This window comes from Anas platyrhynchos, chromosome 4, assembly GCF_047663525.1.
Source record: "Anas platyrhynchos isolate ZD024472 breed Pekin duck chromosome 4, IASCAAS_PekinDuck_T2T, whole genome shotgun sequence".
In the NCBI taxonomy this organism is placed as follows: Eukaryota; Metazoa; Chordata; class Aves; order Anseriformes; family Anatidae; genus Anas; species Anas platyrhynchos.
In genome coordinates this window covers 62,616,019-62,636,781 of record NC_092590.1, presented here as the reverse complement: position 1 = coordinate 62,636,781, position 20,763 = coordinate 62,616,019, and the positions used below count along the sequence as shown (strand labels likewise).

The following is a 20,763-nucleotide window of genomic DNA, read 5'->3' as shown; positions in this document are numbered from 1 at the left end:
AACCACTTCTAATTGGATCTGAATGTTAATTAGTATTGCATATTTATAGGCTGATGGATTAGCAAAGAGGAGTATGATGCATCATTTTCCACCTCTAGTTTTACAGCAGATTAGATGTGTGTAAGTGTGCTGCCTTTTGTGTTATTTTTAATTTTTGTGGGATTATTTCAAATCATTCATCCCACAGAGTATACTGTAGTATTGAAGCTAAATAGATTCTTGGGGAAGTGCCCATCAGTTGGTGTTAAGCTACGTGGAACTGTAAAGTGGAGAGGCTGCAGTAGTGTCATAGCTACTATACAGCTGCACTTCTGAATTAGTGTGGGGCATATGATTGCTTTCATGAAGAAGGAACATCAAAAAGTCCATTCCTGTTCCAGAAAGCTTGCTTAATTATATGGTGTCTCCCTCTTGAAGACTCATATTGAGTTCACTTTTGTAGCCTGTGGCATATAGGTTTATAGTTGTATACTTCTCAAATAAATTTGCTGCTAAAAATTAAGAAAAAATCTTCCTGCTTCTGTACCATTATAAATTGAAATTAACCTGTATCATTTCTGACTTAATCCTATTTGAGCGGTTTTGTAAAACAAATGTGCTGTAATACTTTGAGATACTCACTAGTCCAGGCAATCTTACACACGAATTTTGATTTTGTATTTCTCCCTACATTTCCCCATGAAGTTTTGGAGTGCTTTCAACTAACCATAGTTAAAATTTTATTTCTTAAAAATTGTATTAGTAAAGGCTTGAATTAGATTTTTTCAATTTTTCTGTTTGATGCTGCTTTATAAGCCACAATGATTGTGTACAGATAAAGGAGATTATTTTGGGGGGTCTAATTATCCATTCTGGCTCTGGAGTGCACACTCATGTACCTGCTATTTTTATTTATTAGAAACCTTAACTCTTACACTAAGTATGGCCTCAAATTTGCAGCTTTTATGAGCTGATTACAGGCAGAAAACAAAAACATAAAGAAACAAACAAACAAAAACATTGATAGTGCAAGGAGAATTTCTGTATGTGCTCAAAGTAGGGGTTCCCCTGTCAGTCACAGGTACCTCCAGCAACTCGCAAACAATTTTCACGAAGTTTTTGTCATTAGTGTGGAATTACAATGTATTGTACAGTGGTGGAATAAAATCCCTGGAGATAAATAGTGAACTTTGGAAAGAGGTATAGTACATATTGGCAATTGCCAGAAAGAGCAGAAGGTCCAACTGACAGATGAATGGGATTGAGAGGTGTTATTTCACATTGATAAGTATAGGCTTTATTCTCTATCATGTGTTCTATGTCTATCTCCTTTCAAACCACTTCCTGGTAGTTGTTCAAACCTGTTGACTGGAAATTAAGTATTGAATTTAATTTTTACTCTTTCACATATTTTGTCAAAAATGATATGTTAACTCTGTAAACATTAACTAGTAGTATATATCTGAATGTAAGACCTCTAATAAAACTTCTACTTGCATTAAAATGCAGAGAACTAGCTTTCTAATATTGTATTTATTGATAAAACCTTGTAAAGTAGCTCTACAAAGAAAAATACATGTAGACTTTAAGGTGTTTTATTGAAAGTGGTTTGGATTCTGAACCCTCTGCCCTGTCACCTCTTGGAGCTTGGAGTAAATGTTAATCCCAGATGCTTAACCATAGTTGTCAACAATTAAAACTTCAGGTGCAAGCACACAGGTATTACACAGTAGTTGTGTAACAGTCATTTTCAAATACATCACTGCATAACAGAGTACTGCTGAAGCTAAGGCAGGGTGAGCTTTCGTTAGCAGTGTGTTGGTCATTTCTCAGTGCTCTAGAACTTTCTTCACTAAGAGTTGTGTTCTCTAAGAAGTTCAGAGTTTACCTTTGAGTTGAGTTTACCTTTGTGCTGGAGAAAGACTCCAGAAGGCTGCCTGGTCTACCTGTTGCCTCTTGTAGAAGCACTGTGCTCTACCACAGGTTTCAGTATTATGAGATTTAACCAAAGGTTTTCAATTTCTTGACTCTGTGTAGAGTAGCAAGAAGAATCTTCACAACCTGCACTACCGTGGTGTGACATCATGAAGCTTTTCCCCAGCCCCATTTCTATTGAGATTGAAATTGAGCAGAGTTGAGTAGTTGTTGGAGATTTGATTGTTGGCTGTAACTGGATATTGCAACCCGTTACAAGTAGGATATAGTAATTACTGTCTGTAACTTGATCTGTATCCCATGGGAGTATCCCATGGGAGAGCATAGAGAGACCAGGATTTCTTTCAATGTTTAGTTTAGTAAATGCATTTATTTGAAAAAAAAATATTTAATATATTGAAGAAAGCTAAAGTAACCTCTTGAACTCAAGAATAGAGTGCTGGATTATATGATGGTTTTCATATAATTAATAAGGATACACTGAAGGCTTAGTTTATTAAATATATGTTTCTCTTACTATATGTTATAACTTGTTTTATACTATATATGAATTTTGCTGATAAGTATATTCTGTTTTGAATTTGGGGAAATTTCTGTTTGGGGATTCTCACTAAGCTCAGGTTAGACCCATTTTCCGTATATCTCAAGACATCTTCTCATATGGAGCAGTGTTTTGGCTCTCACACTACCCTTCTGTGACTGTATGTAATGACCATCCGATTCAAATAAATACTAGGATTTTTTTCTTTTAAACAAAGAGCACTCAGTAGCCATTTGCTACAAAGACTACTTTAGATAGAAAGAATGAAAAGATCAAGCTTGCTTTCTTTTTCTTTCTTTCTTTCTTTCTTTCTTTTCTTTCTTTCTTTCTTTCTTTCTTTCTTTCTTTCTTTCTTTCTTTCTTTCTTTCTTTCTTTCTTTCTTTCTTTCTTTCTTTCTTTCTTTCTTTCTTTCTTTCTTTCTTTCTCTCTCTCTCTCTCTCTCTCTCTCTCTCTCTCTCTCTCTCTCTCTTCGTCTCTTTCTTTCTTCTGTTTAAGAACAGAATATCTAAAGCAAGAGCAGAGGGAATCCTTCAGCCACTTCCCATGCAGGAGGAGAGCAGTTTAGGATTTTTTCTTGCTCCCTTTTCCATTCCTCGACAGAAAGAAAAGCCAGCCAGCATTAGAGAACCTCCTGTAATTTCTGTACACAAATATTCATGGCTGCTGGCACTTTACTTAATAAATCACATACCTGAAGTAAATAAATATTTAACTTAGTCAAACCCCCTGTGGTGGAAAAGGAAACCTGAGACAATTATTCTGTTTAACCATATAAACGGATTGTTTTATCGTTAAACCAAACTTTATATCTCTTTTGGAGAAAGCATATATTATTAGAACAGTAGAAACTGGAAAGTTGGCTTTTCAAACTGTTCTAATGAATTCAGTTCATGTTTTTCCTTGAAAAGCTTCAGTCAGTGAGACACTGCTATGTACACAAATGTAGTAAAATACTACACTCTTTTATTTGCAGTGTCGCAAGATTTGGACCATGAATGTGAAAATACACATACATATGCACACAAACACAGAAACAGACTGATCGCACAGTAAGAATATTAGGATGCATGCCACGCATTCTTTGATAACTGCTGGCACACGGCTTCAGCACATGAATTTGAGTTCCTAAAACCACCTGGTAGGTTGAGTTGAAAAACCTTTTGAAAAATACATCAAAAAGTTGCTATGGCACTGCAGGGGATACTTATGCATAGAATAAAAGAACTAGTGTAGTGTTCTGTTCAGCAGTTCTTCACCAACAAACAGTTCTGAATTCTAAAAGTATTTTGACACTTCTATGTTAAAACACTACTTAGTGTTGTTTAGTGTTAACATTTTGGTCTATCTTTTTTAAAGCAAAATCAAAGTCAAGCACTTAGTATAGATTTATTTCCTTTTTCTTCTGCTTCTTTACAAATATCATGTGAAAAGTTTTAGGTAAATTCTCTGGTTCCACTCCTGGAAGGCAGTGTGACCAAAAGGCAGTGTACATGCTTCTGAAACATATTCATCTTCTGCAGTCTTTAACAGAATTCTGATTATTTTGTAGGGAAACTCCATATAGTAAAGCTGTTTTGAGACTGAAAGGAACAGAATTACATGGCTGTCTCGTGGGACTGTGTATTTCTGTCATTGAGTAGACAGACTTTGTATAAGTCCAGTTTGACACTGCCATGAGGAAGAACTACGGGATTTGGACGTGGCCTATCCTGTAGCCCATATTATTTGCATTGAAATAGTAAAAAAAGAAAGTCAGTTGTTTCTGTGCTTCATTGATAGCTGAAGAATTTATAGTATTATTGAGGTTTTACATTGTTCTATGTAAATTGCTGGTTTTGCTTCTACTCTGACATATCTAATTTTTTTGAGGTTACATTTGACTCAAAATTGAAAATATAAATACAAGAAAAAGTAAAAAAAGTCAAATCTGATTTATTTTGCAAACATAAATAACATGATAATCAGGTAATTTGAAACTGCCTAGTAACAAAGACAGTTCTGTATATTCTATAATATTATGAGATCATATCTGTATTCCAAGCTGTCATTTATGTCAACGTTTCAGTTTCTTAAAGTAAATCAGTATAATGTACTGACTCATCCAAGAACCATCACAATATTCTTGATGCATGAAACAACTTCTGTGAACAATGGGAACACTGTGTGATATGGCCATGTAGCAGACAGGAAAATAGAGAGGAGCTGAGACCACCTAGTGAAATCCCACTAGCCTCATTCTTCCAAAAATTAATAAACATGACAAATAATACATTTTGGCATAATGCTTACTTTTCTGAAGAAGTCAAATGAATTTTTTTTATTATATGTCAGCTGCTGGTTGTTTATAGAAGACAATTTTACTGGACATTTCAAGCAAGAATCATAAAATTTCAGCATCAGGTAGTACTGTTTTTAACCTTACTGTTCTTAACCTTAGGGAACCTAAGTAGTTGCCAACATGTTTTCAAAAGGGATGGTGAAAAGGAAATTTTGTAAAAAGGGAAGCATTTTTTATGAAAGACTTCTTGAAATGCTTTTCCCCCAGTAGACTTTTCCAATTTCTATTTATTCCTTTCTGTTAATGTAACATGCTTTGTATGGGTTATCTATCTTCAGGTTTCAAGTGTATTATCTTCTTTTAAATTTTCTTGAACTGCCGAGTACACAGTTTGAACATCTGAAGTATTGTCACCACAGAGCCAGCTTTCTAGATCTCACTTTATGTTCACTTTTCCAGTTTTTCATCATGGTATTTAGTAATGTTGGAATCAGAAAAAAAAAAAAAAAAAAAAAAAAGAGAGAGAGAGAAAAAAAAAGTGTATTTGCAGAATTACTTTCATGCTCCAGGTAATAATATCACATAAAATAATATCACATGCCTGTGTTACACAGTTTACAGACTCAGTTTTATTGATGCTGTTAGCTTTGTCAACTGATCTATATGTCCATCAAACAGGCTGTTTGGCAAAACCCATTTTCCATATGTGTCCATTGATAGTGTTCATCATGTTTGCATTCTTTAATTGCTATTTCTCTGCAAGTTAGAGTGAACTTGAAATCCACAATCAGGTGAAATTACGAAGAGAATCTAGGACCTAAAGCTTTTTCTAATTAAGTAGCCAACATCACACAACTATCTCATTATTTAGAGCATCTATCCACTTGCATGGTTTAACTGTCTTTTAAAATGATGCCAAATGCAATTGAATGATGGTCTGAAATTTGAGAGAGATGTTTTCAAACCATTGTTTAAGGGGTTCTCAGACCAAGTTTTTGAGTGTGGAATCCATTGTAGATATAAATAAAGCAATCATCCAAAGTTTGGTGAGCTAATAATTGTTAATAGGGACACAAATGTGAAGACTGTAAGGCAATAATTAGTGCCCCTGACAGCTGTCATATGGAAGTATCATCAGTTGTAAAGGACACTTGCATGTTCCTCCAATAATGACAGCAGGCTTTCTATGGTTCCTGGAATCTCTCCTCCTCCTTGCAAGAAAATTTATGAGGATTAGTAAAGAAAAGAATTTGTGGTTGTGTATATTTATTTTTTTTTAGTAGAGAGAATAATAGATTCGATCAGGATGAATGCAATCAAACTAAAGTTACTACACCTCTTTACATCCTTTCAACTATGGTGTATGAAAAAAGAATGAATATTAGTATTTACATGTGTAAACCAAACTGTCATCTTGATACAAATTATTGGTATAACCTGCTATTAATAAGATTTTTCACACAAGTTGCAATGACATTATTTCTGCTTCCTTGCTGGCATCTGGAAAACCTTAGGACTGTGATTACTATGTTTGTATTATATTTACATACTCTCTCTTGATCCGTATACTGGCTCGTATTTTCAGTCCCTCCTGACACAGTTTCTTACAGCTGACAGCAAAGCATGGTGCCTAGAAATGTAAAAGAAATCGTTACGACATGTAAGTTTATGCACTAACCTTGTAGTCTAGCTTAATTTTACATTCTGCTCATCATCTTGTCACACCGGTCCCCGGTCCTCCTGCTGGAGCACCCTACAAAGGGATTGAAGTCAGCATAATTTCCTCTTCACAAGGTAAGAGTTGTGCTGAACAGCAAATGTCTTCACAGAACCTAGCTTTTCATGGAGCATGATCATTAGCAGTTGTTCCCATTAAGTTATCTTAATTTCTACTTTCCAGTCTTATATCAGAGCAGCCATGTAATTGATCAGATCTGTGCGGTGATATTCTGGTGGTGTTTGGATCAAAATACAGATTTCCCATGTAAAATGAGACTCTCAGGTCTGAAGGTGATGCTTTGATATCTTCTCAACGGCAGGTGTACTGAGAACAGCATTACAATTAACTATCTAACTGCTAGTGCAGAGTTTAAGACGTATCATTTTCTGTGACTTTCTTTAAAGTCACATATTTATTCTGTGGAAATGTTCAAATTATTTCAGGATACTGCAAGTAAATAATGGCTTTTTAAATACTAATAAGCTAATTAAGTAAAACAGAAATTCTGAAACCTCCACAGGACTGATAAACAAGGAAAGTGCTATTTCTTAACAGGCACCACATAGCCTTCACTTAAAAATCTCTGTGCATACTTTTAAATTGAAATTGAATACAATTTCTTTCTAAAGACAGAAAATTAAATATGATAATCTAAAAAATAAAAATAAACTAGAAATTAACTTCAATCATTCTTTCAAAAGAAACAAAAATGCATTCTGTCATATATAGACTGTACTGTTGTTCTGTCCTATTTCAACTCACATGGCCAGAGAGAAAGAGAGTGCACAATCAGAGTTTCATAAAAAGGTAAAGCTTAAATTTTCTTCAGTCTCTCTCCTTTTAATGCTCTTCGGGATTGAATCCATTAGGAGCCAAACAAAGCACATCTGTGTTGTTGTCCCTACTGACTCTCAGCATACAGTACATTCAAATATTGCAGCCAGAAGGCGCTTTACAAAAACAGCTTTCAAGATGTGCTCTTGAAATGCATTTGTGTACTCATTATGCAGTGCTATCTTTTGTCAGTGGGGAGTTCTGTAAATAAAGCACCAAGGTCTAATATTGCAGTAGCTGACAGCAGTAAAGTAAACTAGAACAGAGTAATCCTTTTTTTTTTTTTAGTTTACAACTGTGAAAAAAAAATAATTAAAAAAGAAGTATAGAAGTCTTTTGTTATTTTTGCAAAACCTTGGAATATTTAAAGAGGCTCTGTGGAAGGAAACAGAGCAGTTATTTGTCAAACCTTTTATGTTTATGATTTGCTGCTTTAACTACCCTATGTTTGACCTGTTTGAGTTAAACAACTATTTTGCATCAGTATATGCAGTTGGAAAGAGTACAGCTGCATGGAATATATAGTCCTTTCTGTTCCCAAACATGAAAGAATTGTTAATCCCAGAGTCCCACTGCAAGGTTGGTATAAATTAGATTTGTAATTCAGATTCTATAGGTGAAGAAAACAAAATGGGTGCTTGAATATTTTGGTGATGTTCACGGGACCCTTAGTGAAAATTTGGAGTTTAAGCAGTCTACTAGACCATCCTTGCTTTTGAAATGTTTTCTTCTGGCATCGAAAACAATGGATTACGTTTATAAAATCATTGTTGAATTATCATGGTTTTATTCCAAATACAATGAAAAAAATAAATGAAAAAACTTAGCACAGGTGCATATATTTGTTTTAACTACTGCTTTGAAAATGAAATTTGAATGTTGGCTATTACATTACAGTATTATTGGATGGCATCCTAAGAAAAAAGTACTGTTAATTGTGTTTGTAGAAAAGTAACATGCAATAAGCACAGACCATGAAATACTGAAATACAGAATACTGAAACAATTTAAAATAAACAAATAAAATAAACAAATACACAAACAAACAAGTGCAGCATTGTACTTTGACTTTTCAGAGAAATGCTTGCTTAAAAGTACTCACCTTTTACATATCTAGTTTAAGAAGGAAACGTGATGAGATGAACTTCTTTTATACAGGCAGTGTTCATTAGAGATCTTACAAAGGTGGACTGCTTCTACTGCATTCACAGTGAATCTATCAGGACAGGAATATCCCCCTAGCTTTTAGTGTTGCTGCCCTATTTTTATACTCAGTAAATGTGCATTTACTGAACCTAACAATAATATCTACTGGAGGCTGTCTTACAACCGGGCATTGAACTTCACTTTTTCAAACCTTTGTTGGTGGGACACTGGTTTCTGGATTGCTATTCTGTTAGCATGATGAACTAATTGACCTAGCAGGACTCCCTGTGGAATTGCAGCTTCTGCTTAGATCATCAGGAGTACAATTTGTTGTTTCATTTCCTCTTCGAGTCCCATCAGGGAAATTGAATTGTGAAAAGACTACCTACTGGGAGCATTCAGTCCTCATGACTGAATAAGTAACTTTATTTTATTTTTTTTTTTTTGGTACTGTCTTAATTAACAACAAAAAGGAGACTTTGTTATGAGGGAGTCTGCTGTGATTCTGATACAGATGACTAACCACAGTTATAGAAGCACTTGATCCACATGGCCTCCTGGAGTCTGGGGGCCCTGTGCAGGTGCAAAGTTAACACAAAGCTTCAACAAGCTCTAAGTGCTTCATTCAGGAGAACTTGTCAAGTGTTATTGGGCCATCACCAAGCCTGAAGTCGGCAGGTATTAGCTGTTTAGCAAAAACATTCCAGAGTGAGAGGTCTGTCTTGTCTAGACTTTCAATTAGTAATGTTAATTAATGTTAATTGCTCAAAGCTGTTTGTAGTTATCTGTGAAAATAGAGAGGCTTTTGGGTTTTCAGTGCCACGACGTTGTAAGATAGTGATGTTAGGATTAAAAATGGTGCCTGGAGTTTTTTATTAGCAGGACACATATACTTCTCTTATTTATCATATTCCTTGGTAATATTTGGATAAAAAACACTAAAAATAAATGTTTAAATTTTAATTTTGCGTTACTATAATTATTTTTCCCCAGCCTTTTGAAGTTCCCTTTTGTGTGCAGGTAAAAAGGAGTGAATATTGTAACTGTTCACTAAAAGGAACCATTTCTATGTTTTTCTTAAGGAAACAGGTGAATAAGTTCTCCTTTTTGAAAGTTTAATGCTGACAAGCTTTCTCAGGGTACCACAATACAAAAGAAAAGGTCTAGGAAAAATAATAATGCAGGAAGCTCTCTCTTGGCGGGGAAGCAGTTTCTTCAGCGTAAATGTTCTCTGTATTCTCAGTTGTAAAATTTAGTATTTTGAAATAATAATAAATTTGAAATTACAGCTGTATATTTACTGTAGGATGCTTAAGGCTCACAAAGATGGCTTTAGAGGAACTTTACCCATCATATGCAAATCTGTATTTGCAATAAAATGAAAGTCACAGGGAAGATTCAAATTTTATGTTCATACCCCTTGCAGTTTATTGAAGGAAAGCTCTTCCATCATGGAAGACAGTACCTACCTCAAAAAATAGAAAGACAGCAGCAGCTATCTTTATTTATTTATGTGTTTTACTTCTGTGTGTGAGTTTGGTCTTTGCTAATGTTATATTAAGCTCAGAAGTGAAATGATGTTTTCATTTTGGTCACAAAAATATGAAGCCGAGGTGGTATCTCTAAACTCCCCTTCCTTTCACTATTCACTCTCCCTATGCAATTTTATAGTCTTCCAACGTGAATTCTGAATGTTAGATGTGAACAAACACAAAAAATACTGAAATACCTTCTGAGGACACTTAACTTGTCCATTGGCATAAGGGTGAAGTGCAGCATACCAACAGCTGTGCTGGGGAAAGGAGCAGGTAAATGGGGGCAATGCAGCACCATGGGTCTGAGCCGAGATGGTGAGCAAGGCCAGCCTCACCTTCATTTCTGGAAGGATCCTATATTTTGAACACTCGTGGAGAAGAGAAAACACAACTATCTTCAAAGACAAAGAATAAAAATACAGGTTAGCTTCTGGAATATGTTTTTATTTTGCCATGCATATTGATCATGACTGAAAATCAAAAGTGTTTATTTGGATGTTACAGCTTAAGGGAATACCATTAACAGAAATTTGTAGATAGTCATTCTGTTGGTTTCATGCTAATTCTCTTTTCTTTGAATTCCTGTGTTTCCTCCATAAGATACGCAGGTACTTCAAAGCAGAGATATATCAGAAAATTTCTTTGGTTGAAAAAGCAGGAAAGCTGCTTGTAGTGCAGAAGACGAGATAAACATTTTCTCGAGTTTAATTAGCAATGGCTGTTGTGTATGGTGTGGGTTTTTTTTTTCCTTTTTTATTGCTTATGATTGCAAATGGGTGTGTCTATGCTGCTCTGTTTCTGTGCCGCTCTAAACACCGTCCAACAATGCAGTGCACAGCTTTTAGTGCTCCAGTGGTTCCTCTGTATTTGGAGCATTTTGATAAATGTATTTTTATTCCAATTTGTGTTATATATGAAGATCTGTGAATACAACCTACTGGAAATCATTCTTTTCAAATGATGCAAACATCTGAAGAAGTTAATATTTAGTCATATTGAAAGAGTTCTGTGCTTGATTTTCATGAAATTATATATACACCATTAATCATGTTTTTTACTTAAATATTTTACTAGCTTTTTTAAATGTTTGAATGGAAATTACATAAAAGATTCCATTTCTCTGGCTTCCATATAAGGTATAGACCTTTCAGAGATTATGCTTATACAAAATTTTACTGATAAGTGCAACCAATGTAACCAGTGGACCTCTGGTTTTAGGAAATTTGCCTTACTTCTGTTAATATTAGTAGAGTTTTCCACTCTTATAAATTGGTACCTAGTTGTCATTACCTTTTCACAAACTGTACAAGCTAAGTCTTCTGTTGATCAACTCATTCAATGTGTTCTAAGACCTTAATTTCAGGCAAGGTGAGTGAGCATTTCTAGAAATCTATTTACAGATCTATATAAATGTTAGATGTGAACAAACACAAAAAATACTGAAATACCTTCTGAGGACACTTAACTTGTCCATTGGCATAAGGGTGAAGTGCAGCATACCAACAGCTATGAACAGCTATGCTGGGGAAAGGATCAGTTGGAAAATTTATATCAATAATTTATATCAAATAATTTTCTTTTTCGTTTTATGAAGGTTGGTAATTTTTATTCACTAAGATTACCTGCTATACTATTGAAGAGGAGATTGTGTGTGTGTGTGTGTGTATACACAGATATACGTGTACATGTATATAAAACATGTATGCACATTTTTTAACATGTGGAGGAAGACTTTTTGACTATATTCATTTATTTATCAGTTCTATAAAAAGCTTCATTATCTCTAGGTTCTGTACTGCAAAATAAAAGTAATGATCACAGTTTCCATGCAAATAGATTAGCAATCCAAAATACTCCTTTGAGATCTGCAGTTCCTCAGGCTTAGGCCACTAGAGAACCATTACAGATTTGAATGAAGAACGATGTCTTTAAAGCATAGTATCTTATCCTTTATCCTGGATGCTCCTGGTATGACTGATCTTGGTAAAATTAAGGGAACCCATTGTGTTGTTTAAAGTTACCTTGGCTGTGCCTCTATCCCAAGTAGTTATTTTCTAAATATATCTGTGTATGCTGGAAAATCTTAACTGAGACTGAGAATCTGGCTAGCAGTGCTGCACTGTTTCTAATTAGGATCTTGTATGTCACTTCTATGATACCCTGATTGAGCCATAGAGACCTCCCTTTTTGTTAATTAGTTCAGTTCACGCTGCATCCAGCATGGCTGGGTTATACAGGTGTGCAAAAAAATATATTAAAAACAAAATAAAATAGAAGAAATCTTTAATGTAGAGCATTTTGATAGCCATTAATATTGTTGCATTTTCCAAAATCTTTTTGTTGCTATTACTTTTTGTTTTGTATGCCTCAGAAGAAATCTTCTGTTGAAGTTCTGATATAATTGTTTTTTAATTTATGCCAGTTATTTTCAGGTGCCAGGATAAGAGGAGCGTAAAACATTACAAAAGAAAAGTAAAGGCAAATACTTGCTATTGTATAAGAACAGACATTAATATAAATAATGCTATTAAGAAATCCAGTATACTTATGCACACAAGAGGTTTTGTTGCCAAAGAATTTCATATTCAATTTTCATGTTCTTTTCCTCTTACATCAGATACTTTGATCAAAGCAGGCAGCTTGCCAAATAGCTTTTTATCTTATAACAACAAAAATAATGTAAAATGTGAAGTAATTAAATTTGAAGTACTCATAATGAGGTGAAGAACCATATTCAAGTGGTGCTGGGAAGTGAGTTATGTATGCGTGTTCATGGGATACCTGCTCTGCCTTCTGTGGCAGGTATTTGTGTTCCTCTAAGGTCAACGTTAGTAATAATGAACATTGCCAACTCTTTTTTTTTTTGATTCGGATCTTTAATGTTTCCTTTCTCTATTTTTATAGCAGCATTGTTGTGGATTGCTATGCTGATCATTTGAAAAAGAGGTTAAATGAGAAGTTCCTTTATAATGCATAGAAGAATGTATTAGAAGTTGCAGCGTCCTTTCTTATAAAGTCATGTTAATGTAATTTTACATTCCTCACCAACTCATCTGTAAAATAGGATTGCCTTCCTGCTAAAAGAAAGCTATGATGTAACTTTTTTTTTTTTAATATTTTTTGTGTGAGTGATATTGTGTCTGAGAGGACTTTTAACACACTACGTAGCCATCTGTACAATGTAGCTTGTCATTACTGGGTTCTGCTTTTTATAGCATTCTGCCTCAGGAAATTTTTAAATATTTGCATAGAGAGCATTAATAGTAACTTGCATCCTGATGCTGTATTTGTGTGATTCTGAAGTGAGTCATCTGTATGCAGCGCTAGCTGAGTTCCTATAATTGCTTCATCCCGTGTTTGATACGAGAGATAAGAGAACATTTCAAGCTAGGGGAATTCCCAAATAATTGCCCTCTCCTTATTAATTGCAAATTATTTCTCAGTTAGAATTGCCTTCCTCTCTTCTACCTCAATGAGGCATTTTCTTATTGTAAATTTTGGAAATATTTTTGGAAATAGCCATGGTTTCATATGGAAGGCAGGCATCATTTGGAGTAAGATTTTACTTAGTTGTCACCCATCTGTTTTTCTCAATTCGATAAAACTGCAAGTTCAGTTTTGCTGGATTTTTATGACTTGGCTTGCTTGTTTGTTTTTCTGGCTGCATGATACACCCTGCCTTCTGGCCAGGGGGCCAGCCTGCTTCCCCAGGGCTTTTGGCATCAGGTAGGAAGCAGCGCCTTGTGGCTGGCCACCAGCATGAGTGGCATGGGAAGCAATGTTGTGAGGTTACAGAACTTGGGGAAGTTGTGAAATTTTTTATTTGTCAGAATAACTCCACTGCATTGTCTCCATTCAGATGTACTCAGTCTAAGAATTTTTTTCTCAGGGCTATTGCTGGTATAGATTGGGAGGCCTTTGACCAAAGAAGGTACCAAATCCCACACTGGGGATTGCAATCTTCATAAATAAAATTTGTATAGGTGCTTCTTTAACATTACTTGATCATTAAATGGAGTGTACCTGAATCTAGGCAAAATGGGTAGACATCTTTGAACCTTTCAGTTATAACAATCTTCTGCTAATTTTTATTCACTTCTATGAACATGGTACTTCGTCAAACCTGAGATACCAAACCCCAGAGGTATTTTATTATTTTCCATTAGCACTTAAATGCTTACTGTATAGACACTTTGGTCATAAACAAATAATCTAAATGGCATTGTTGATGTAATAAAGTTAGTATATTAAGTTGGTTTCTATTGATTTTGGGTCAGGGTTGAAATAAGAGTAGTTTCGGAAGTAGAGGGGAGATATACAAATGCAAAAGGAGTTTAAATTCATGTTTCACTAAAATAGCAGCAATTTACCTTTCATTGTTGGAAGTACAAAGATATTACTGCTGTCATTACTTGATTTGTGGTATGTAAGAAAGCATAGTGCTTCAGCAGGAAATAGTCCGTAGTTCATGCAAAGCAGTATGGACAGACAGAACTGCTCAAATGTGTTTTAAACTGTGAGAAAGAAATTGGTGACTCTGTGTGTGTCTAATTTTGTTTGAAATGTTTGCTTGTTGCAGTTGTCCTGCAAGCTTTGGCTTGAACTGAACAGTTTTCTTTGCTGCCTCTTCCTCTGGCCACCCTTAGGCAGCTCCTGTTCCCCTTCATTCTGTCTCACAGCTAGTCAGTACCCAGAAGATTCTGGCTGGCTGATCGATGCGAAGATAGTACCTGTCATGTGCAATATCCCCTGTAGGAGATAAAGTTCCTGCAGATAAATACACTGCTCACACAGGTAGTGCTACAGATTGTGCTGTTTTGTAACTCCTATATGTTTGTGAGACTGCTCTGTACTTCTCAAACCATGCTATGTCTATGTCATCAATTAACTGGTGTTTCAAACTGTTTGGATAAGTTACTCAGATAAGCATTTTAACAAGATTTAATTTAAATTCCGAATTATATTTTCACAGATGATTTACTGCCAGTTGCTATGTGAAATAATTCTGTGTTTGAAATTAGTTTGTTTTAAGAGTGTGTCTGAGGCAAGTATCAATCCATACTACCTCTTTCTGTAACGGTGGAATTTCAGCTGCCCCTTTGCACCTTAACATGGATTTGCATTTTTCTTTTTCAGTTTTTGGCAAAGTTCTTCTGTGCCCAGTTTTCCTTGTACATGTGTTAAACTGCACATATATTTGAGTTAGCACTGGAGAGTTATACAGGCACAGCTTCAATGCAGCCAACTGCATTTTGTTCTTATTCATTTTACCGTATGGAGAGAGTCAGCTTAGGTGGAGGGAGTATTTGGTACCTGGGCCTTGGAGAGAAGTGTGTGCCAGCTGAGGAGCAAAGCTGTGGTAGTGGCAATGGAAAGGAAGGTTTAAATACTGATCATCTTTGAGACTTCTGGCAAAAACTGTTTCAGTTTCTTTCGTCCTTGTTTCATTAGATATTGCAAGGCTGTCATGCCTGCCTTTCAGTTGTTGCTCCAGATGCTACTGGCTACAGGTGGAACAAATAAAAATATTATTTATAAATGGTAAAATCAATCTTAGCTAGAAGTGAGCATTTTTAGCACTGCACTTGAAATATACAATGTAGGTATTGCAACACTGGGGAACAAGACCACCCAGTGCTGTGATTTTCAAATGCCAATAATTGTCACTGGGCCTCCAACTAAGGGAGGAAGAGCTTTAAGGGAAGGCAAATGATTATCAGGATACTAATTTGGCTTCAAATGCATAATTTTAAAGCTGTAATTCAGTAGCCAATCATCTACAAACTCATATAACAACAAAGATCTATAAACCATTAACTCATATCCAATCCAATTCCAGGTGCACATTGCATATTTTTGTAGTAATAAATGTTAAATAGTATGTGTTTTAAAAAGCAGTGTGTGTCCTAGCATTCTGGGTAGGAAAAAAGAATTCATAAATTTTCATCCTGGCGCTGATGTTGATTCAAAGTATAGCTATGGGCAAGTCACTTAACTTCTGTCTCTATTTCTTTAGCCATAAAATAGAAATAACAGTGCTTATTTTCTTGCTTCCCACAGGAGTTGAAAGAAATTTCAACATTTGTATAACTCTTCAGAGAATGTTAATTTAATGTCCATTTAAGCTTTTAGCCATATCCAAAATAAACATAGCCAATGTTATTTTTAGAAAAATTATTTACATTTTTACAAATCTATTCTGTTTGATATTTCACCAAAGTAATCATCTTTTCATGGTAATACAACGTACTGTTTCCTTGTAAATAAGAATGCTAATGAACTCAACGGACAGAATGAACAGGAAACTTTATCCAATAGGAAAAAAAAAAAAAAAAAAACCACAAACATAGGAAAATGGAAAAAAAAATATTTAAAATAATTAGATGCATGTAAATGCGCATGTAGTGTGACTTCAGGAGAATATAACCATATAGATCATTGTGTGTGCAAGAAAGAGGAAAACTACCAATGCATTTTAGAAATTTCATTTGTTTAGCATTTGTGAAGATAGGTGGAAATAACACTCCAATTCATGTGGATTTTCAAAGAATTGCTTACTGCTAACTTCTTTCCTGAAATTGACATTAATACTGAAGAAGTTAATTTAACCTGCAGCTGGAGATGGAGACAGGATCAGGAGGAAGATTCTGGAAAGTTCATGTAAAATGTAGATTTTGACACATAATGAGTACAGTAGCAGTTTGAGGTCTACATGCATATGTAGATGGTAAAGGAAAGTATCAGCAAGATGTCATAGGTGGTTGTATTAGTAGGGTGAAAAAATTGGCCCTGAAAATGATATTGGATAGAATAGTGCTGCAAGCACTTGGGGAGGACATGAAAGAATATGTTGAGCAAGCAAGTTTACACCTTGTGCAAGAAGCCCTGCAGATGACACCAAAAGAGATGACCACAAACGCTGGCCCTGGAATAACCCACCTGTGTCAAAATTAACAACTTTACAATTGAAATAATACTTAGAATCCGTATTTTTTCAAGTCAAAAACTTCAGTAGTGTTGCCCACTGAGAGGCTGTCTTCCGCATAAACTTGGTGAGACGATCTATAGCAACGTAAAGTTAGTTTCTAGTTTTGCATACTACTAAAACTTGAGAATGTGAGAATGGGAAAGTGGGTCCAGTAGCTGAAAATTTGGCATTGAAAAGTATTGGCTAGGAGAATACTAACACTGTAAGGTTATTAGATTTCAGGGAATAAGAATTTTGCAAATATTAAAGTTTGCACTGAACAGCAGTCATTGAAAAGACTGAAAATAAGATTTGAAAAAGAAGTGCTTGCATTTTAAGAGTTACTAAGCTGAACACATTAGCCAATATAGTGCTACAAAATAGTAACATTCTTCTGGAGGGGGGGGGGGGGGGGGGGGGGGAAGATGGAAAGGAGGAAGAGGCAGCCAGCACGATTTGATGAAAAGAACTCAGTTGAGTGGAAAGGCAATCTACTCCATTAGTTTTGAAGTGTCTGTAAAGTCTATGTGCTTATGTTTTTATGTTTTAGAATAGTTTCTGAAAACATAAGGATTAGAAAATTTAAATTGGTTTTCAAAAGAGATGTTGTAAATATTCTTCTTTCATCCTTTCCAGTAATAGAGATTTGGCAAGTCATGTCCTGTTACACCTGCACAAATCCAGTCACACAAGTATTGCTGTTCATTCCTGTTGCTAAAACAGCAGCAGAATGAGGAAGCAAGAGACTGAATGTTTTGCCTCCTTATTCTTCTGCTATTAAAACTAAAAAAAATTAAAAAAAATAAAACACTTTTGGAGAAAAACGTGCATTAATAAATAGAGTATATTGTTCTTGCAAAGTTGTGTAGGTGCTTAAAATTAGCTACTGTATGGCTGCTGCAAACAGGAGGACGAAATCTTGGTTCCATTGGAGTCAATAATAGAAGCCCTGTTAAGTGCATACAATTAATTATTTCCAGGATTAGGACACTCAGAAAATATTTAGAAAATCAAACCTACAAGGTTCCATGTGATCACACCTACTGAGCTTCACATTATAGATATGTTTTGTTTGTTTGCTATAACAAGGTCTGCTTCATCTGCTGTCGTTTATATGTAGCACAGAACCATGATGAAGTTAACAATTTTCTGTTCACTGTTGTATACTGTGGAAGGATATAGGATGATGGGGAATTTGAGAGAGAAAAGAAATAGTACTGCTAAAAAAAAAAAGGAGGGGAAGGAGGGTAGTGAGAAGATGCTATAAATTGGGTTGTATATATCTGTCATCTATCAGATGTTTTTAAAGCAATCAAGCATAATGATTAAAAAAATAATAATTTTCAGAGCACTACCTGCTCCTATTGAGTTCTGAGGAGAAAGCTGCAGGTCCCAGACACTCAGTAAGTGATTGAATGCCATAGTTGGGCACCTGTATGTCCAGCATTCCCTTGAGTAGACATTTGTAAAGAAATAATCTAGCTAACAAGTCACATTAAATCTCTTTTTCCACAACACTTTCTTTCCCCCTGAAGGGCAAAATCTTTTACAATTACTGGAGTTACTAGAGTTAAAAGAAACAATTCACTTTCATGAAAAATGTTATTAATTTTCTACAGTACTTCATATACAGGATTTCCACAGTCGTTCACTGAACTCTTAAATGATGCCTGGATATGTGTGCTAAGAAAATTCAATTAAAAACAAAGGAAGTAAAGATTTTCTTATTTGTCAAACCTAAGTGCAAATGCACTTAAGAGTCACATGGAACCTGTGGCTCCAGTCTGACAAGCCTAAGAGTAGGCAAGCAGGTCTGGTCTCTGTACCAGTCTTTTTTCCAGACTCATTGGAAATGCTTCATTGCAAAGAGTTCTTCCCATCTCCCTTTAGAGAAATTGTGCAGTTTATCCTGCTGCAAACACGAGATATTTTAATCCCGTGCCAATTGCCATTGAAGATGGAAGGGGTTAAGTGTTTTGATTTTTATCATTTGTTGTAAAAGAAATATTAAGGGCTACAAGATTTGACAATTATTGGAAGTTCATAGTGTAAATTCCTTCAAATAGCTTGTCAGTCCTGATTTTCTCCAGGGAAGCCTTTAAGAAAAACAGAAATGTACTGAAAGGCCTTGCGAGTCCCGAGTCCCACATGCTTTCTGTTTTTCTGTGTGGTATCATTGGTAGATGTGGTCTGAGAAGTTAATTCCATTTAAGTTGACCTATGATGAGTAATAGGTAAACAGTTAAAAACAAATCCCCAAATGTACAAATAATTAGTCTTGAGCACCACATTGTTCTTATTCTAATGAGATGTTAGTGAAATAAGTTTCATTTGTTTTCTGTTAATATTTAAGCTGATTTAAGCCAGGAAGAGACATCTCAGATATGTTGCTTTTACTATTCACCTTTAAGTAAATTTATCACAGTCATGAGTCTGTGTAGAGCATGAAAAAAAAATGCAGAGAATTGTAAAATAGATTAGATTCTGCATTTTTTGTTTCATAGACAAAATGATGAGTTACATCAAGGAAGTTTTGTGTGTACCAGGATTAAACTCACAAGTCTGAGGTGAGATAAATATGCATAAAATGCTCTGTTGGTCCTTTCCAGCTGATCTTCAGAGGTCCCTTCCAACCCTGCCCATTCTATGATTCTATGATCTGTGAGTGTTAATATTATAAAATCAAAAAATATATATATTTTAAAAGCATTTTTTTTCACTCATAAAAAATGGAAAACAATGGCTCGTAGATCAGTAATGGGATCTCACTGTTCATGATAACAGTTCCACTAATAAAAGACCCATGCAGAAAATACTTTCAGCTTTTATGGATGCAGTAAACTGGCCTTTGAAGTTATCTCCATAGAGATTTTATTTGCCATTAATAATATCTTGTGGAATGGTCTTCCTAATGTCTTACTTAGCTAGCCTGTAAGAGATGCATAATTAGCATTTATTTAAATTCTGCAGGCATTTTAACATCTATAGTATTGTTTGGAATTGTATTCTTTGAGTCAATAAATAATAATTTATTCAAAAACTCTGATCAGTAATTTATTTTTTTATTTTTTATTTTTGAAACATTAAGAAATTTAATTAAAAAAAAAAAAAGATAATAGAGATTGTAAAAAATAAAAAATAAAAAAAAAATATTGAAAGATACTAATGCTATCTTCCTCTTAGGGTACAATTTAAAGCTCTACTTCCATTATCAGTCTTTTCAAATCCTGTATATAAAAATCACGTCCAGTCTGGGGCTCCTCATTAGAAGCCAGAACACATAAAGCAGAACAAATTGGGTCTCTTCAACCTAGAGAAGAGCAAATGAAGAGATGTTGCAAACTGCAACAAGCTTATCAGAGGATGCAGAGAAGAGGGAGCCATGCTCTTCACAGAGGTGTCCAGTGATAGGACAAGAGGTGACAGAAAAGTTGGAATACAGGAAATTCTGTGTAGGTATTAGGAAAAAATAAACACCATGAGGGTGGTGTAACGCTGGAGCATGCACAGACTGATTGTGGGGTCATTTTCCCTGGAGGTGTTCAAGACTCAACTGGGCATGTTCATGAGCAACCTGATCTGATTAAAACTGCTCTGAGCAGGGGATTGGACTTGAAATCTCTTAATATCCTTTCCAAACCAAATTATTCTATAGTTTTATAAGCTAAAATTATAATAAACAAACAAATTACAGTGGTTAAGAAAATGCATTGTCATCTAACTCATTTCACTGCCAGGTGAGGACTTCTCTTGACTCATTTAAAATAACAAATTCTGGAGTAAAACCTATTTGTGTTATGTCAGAACTTCTTCCTATGTACGGATAA

The 20,763-nt window shown here is 35.0% G+C and overlaps 1 protein-coding gene and 1 long non-coding RNA gene across 11 annotated transcripts in view; one reads left to right on the top strand and one right to left on the bottom strand.

Annotated features, from left to right (window-relative positions):
* The window catches only part of SLIT2 (slit guidance ligand 2), a 257,708-nt gene that overhangs the window by 95,060 nt on the left and 141,885 nt on the right, over positions 1-20,763 (top strand). The window lies entirely within an intron of this gene.
* Positions 5,202-9,253, bottom strand: LOC106016538 (uncharacterized). Its single transcript, XR_002401276.4, has 3 exons — positions 8,391-9,253; positions 6,285-6,364; positions 5,202-5,945 (listed from the first exon to the last, which is right to left on the bottom strand). It is a non-coding gene; the product is annotated as an uncharacterized lncRNA (long non-coding RNA).